The sequence below is a fragment of the Azolla caroliniana genome, unplaced genomic scaffold (genome assembly GCF_043228905.1).
Source record: "Azolla caroliniana isolate FFs.n. ecotype wild unplaced genomic scaffold, voAzoCaro1.0.p SCAF_6, whole genome shotgun sequence".
NCBI lineage: Eukaryota > Viridiplantae > Streptophyta > Polypodiopsida > Salviniales > Salviniaceae > Azolla > Azolla caroliniana.
In genome coordinates this window covers 17,546,077-17,550,103 of record NW_028230441.1, presented here as the reverse complement: position 1 = coordinate 17,550,103, position 4,027 = coordinate 17,546,077, and positions in this window count along the sequence as shown.

Here is a 4,027-nt window from a genome sequence, read left to right as displayed (position 1 = left end):
CAAGCTCATAGTTCTACAAGGAAGGGAACGAAAACAATGGGAGAAGTTATGTCTACATCTTAATCTGAGAGATCTATGGCACTCAGACAACTTCCAACGAAAAAGGGACTCACTCTTATTCTCCCGATCAGATGGGCGAAATAGTGGACCCACCCTATCTCACATTGAATGAATTTATGTAGGCGAGGCCCTAGAACCGAAGGAAGGGTGGTGTCACATACCTCCAGGCATGAATTTCTCCGACCATTACCCGGTAATTGGTCACTTTCAATTAAACCGAAAGTGGGGCCCATTTCAACCTCGAATCCCGCACATTATCTACACAATCACAGAGGTGAAGGAACAACTTGCCAGCCAAGGGTCATTACCTGTCAATGCCTCATTAGCATCTGACAAAATTATAGCTAAATTAACAAGAGCTTCAACTCTACTACACAAGATTGTCAAGACCAGATGCAAGGATGCTCAGGAAAAGCGGTAGAGGAAAAAATGGGAACTAATAGCCTTACAACGACTCCCACAAAGATATCCGACATGTAGTTGGATCGCGGGATAGGTTTTCATGGCCAAACATGAACTCATCATGGCGGAAAAGAAAATCTATGACATGGAGTTTCATGGAAGCATGGCTCAATGGATTCGAGTAGGAGACAAACCCATGAAGGAATTCTTCTAATCCAAGGGACCGAGGCACGCTAGAACAATGATGCGTAGCCTCAACCGAGAGGATGGAATGACCACTGAGGATGGCGACAAAATGAGGAATATTGCCACAAGTTACTACAGGTGACAACTTACCGAAGATAATATGGCCACATGGGAAGACACATGAAAATATATTATCCTCCAGAGCATACCGGAGAAAGTCACAAAGGAAATGAATACATGGCTCATGCGTCCCTTATCAAATATCGAGATATGGGAGGCCCTCTCCGATTTGGATGCCGATAGTTGCCCCGGAATCGATGGCCTCAGTCCTCACTTTTTCATGTGCCTTTGCGACCTCCTCCAAGCATATGAGGAGATCATCACCTTTGGAAACATGGCGGAGGAATTTGGATAGGGGATGATACATCTCATTCCTAAAAGTGGTGGGAGTGCCAATGATATCAGTAGTGGTGGCCCATAACTCTTCTCAATACTGTCTATAACTTGCTTACAAAAACCGCAGCATGTTGCTTAACATCACTTCTCCCTCAAGTCATTCATCCGTCCCAAATTGGTTTCGTTAGAAATCGGAGCATCCTAGACAACCTTTTCTCATTTTGGGAAGCAGTAGCCCTTGCCAAGCGTACCAACAACAAGGTAGTTGTGGTGCTCCTAGATTTTGGGAAACCATATGATAGGGTATGCTGGAACTTTCTAGAAAGTGTGATGGGGAAACTCGGCTTTCAGGAGTGATGGATCCAAGACATTGCAGGACTTTATAGGAATGCATGTAGTTGTGTTTCATTAGCAGATGAAAGGGGCCCGTTTTTCTGACTATCGCGGTCTGTACGACAGGGATGCCCACTGGCTCCATCCTTTTTTTTTTATACGCCAAAGCACTCTCTAGTTTTCTCAACTTGCGACAACCAAACCTACGTGGTCTTCGTGTGCCGCATTCTCACTGAAGCCCCCTGGAGATAGAATTTGCAGATGAAACCGTAGTCTACCTACAAGGGGACTTGGAAAATCTACAAAAGCTAGAAAGTGGTTTAGATGTATTTTGCAAGAGATCCAATGCCATGATCAATTGGCACAAAATTGTAAAAAGTAACGTGCGGAAGCAAGTATGAAGAAGGAACAGAAGGAAGAAAACTCAGGTTTAATGGAGAGCTTGAGCTTACGCAGTATACGCGGGAGAGACAGAGAGAGTGAGAGAGGAAAAACAAGAACTATATTCAACAGCAGTACAAAGTCTCTATTCACCACACTCTATACATATGTGTGTTCAATGAACACTTTTATACAAGTCCTAGAAGGACTGACCGAAGTACTGACAGTACTTCAATGCTCATTAAGAGCTCCTACACTAACTCCCAAATATATTCCTCACGGAATATCTTTCCTAACGGCCTCCCGGTTTACGCACCAATCTGGCTCTACCTACGCACTGGTTTGCGTACCGGTTTACGCATTCGGCCTAACCGATCGGTCCCAACCGATCCGGTCCTCGGTTTCTTCAGCTGATCCGGCCAATGTTGAGCTTGTCTCTCAACACTCCCCCTCAAGCTCAACTTGAGGCTCTTCGGGATCTTTGGGCTCACAGCTCCGGTTCCTCCTGGCTTCAAGCCTCGCTCGCGCTCCACAACCTGTTCGACTCCGCGCGCTTCGACCCTTCCGGTCGGCTTGTCTGCTCATGTGGCCCTTATCAGCTCTTCTGCTGTTGCGGTGCTGACGCTTCTCTTGCTGCCTTTTCTTCCGCTTGGGCCTCAGTTGATTCAGCGTACCTGAATCAAACATCCGAACCGACTCGGCTACCTCCGATCGGTTTTCGCTCTCGTTCGAGTTGCCTGTCTCCAACTTGTCTTCGGTCTTCTCGCCCTCGATGGTGTCATCTTCCCCATGCGTGGTTGGCTTCGGCTCTTTCCTTCGGCTGCTCCCCTTCTGTCCACCTCTGGACTTTTCCTGGGATCCGCCCTCGGCTTCTTCAGCCAATCCGAAGTCAAACTCAACAACCGAGTCAACCGACTCGGTGTCGCGGTCTCCACTCCTTTTCTGCTGCCTTGCTTTGTCGTTCGGGACTGTTCTCCCCCTCATGTTTGGCACGTCGAGGTGACGCAACCCAAGCGCACCTGAGAATTGTCGCAACTTGTCCAAACCAAGAGGCTTGGTGAAGATGTTGGCAGTCTGCCGATCCGTCGGAACGTACTGAAGTTCGACTTCACCGGAAAGGACACGCTCACGGACGAAATGGTAATGCACCTCAATGTGCTTGGTCTGTGCGTGGAAAACAGGGTTTTTCGCGAGCTGGACGCTGCTGAGGTTGTCGTAGTAGATCGTCGTCGGATCTGACACCTCTTCTTGCAGGTCCCTAAGTAGCCGCTTCAACCATATGGCTTCGCATGTCGCGACAGACGCTCCTCGGTACTCAGGTTCGGTGCTCGACAGTGCAACTGTCGGCTGCTTCTTATTGCTCCACGCGATCGCGGCACTCCCGAGGGAGAACGCGTATCCGGACGTGGATCCGAGATCGGCGGCATTGCCAGCCCAATCAGCATCGGTGTAGCCGACTAACTGCGCGGCTGCACCGGTCCAATATAGCAGTCCCCGGTCCTTAGTGTTGTTGACATACCGAAGTATACGTTGCGCACACTGGAGGTGCTCCTCGGTAGGTCGCGCCATGAACTGACTGATCACTCCGACCGGATAACTGAGGTCGGGTCGGGTGATGGTCAAGTATATGAGGCTTCCGACAATTTGTCAGAACCTCGTCGGGTCGCATACCTTTCCCGTATCGGGACGAAGCTTGATGGTTCTGTCCAGAGGAGTCGAGAGGGACTTATAGTCGGCCATCCCGAATTTGAAGAGCATACTCAGCACGTAATGACGTTGGCTGATCAATAGGCCTTTGGGGGTACGGATCACTTCGATCCCGAGGAAGTAATGAAGGTCCCCCAGATCCTTCATGTCGAACGATGCCGCAAGCTGGAGCTTCACATAGTCGATTTCATCTAGGTCGGCGCCGGTGATGACCAAGTTATCAACATATAGTAAAATACTAACCGGTCCAAGTGGACCTTTCCGGATGAACAGGGAAGAGTCCGATTTTGACATGACGAAGCTCATCCGACGCAGCTGTTGCGTGATCTTCGCGTTCCAGGCACGCGAGGCTTGCTTTAGTCCGTAAAGGGACTTCTTCAGTCGGCATACTGCCGAGCAGTTCGTTCCAGAGTGAAATCCGGGGGGTTGTACCATGTACACCTGTTCCTCAAGGTCACCTTGCAGGAACGCATTCTTTACATCCATCTAATGTAAGTGCCACCCCTTCACCGCAGCTACTGCGAGCAAAACATAGACGGTCCTCATTTTCACGACCGACGCA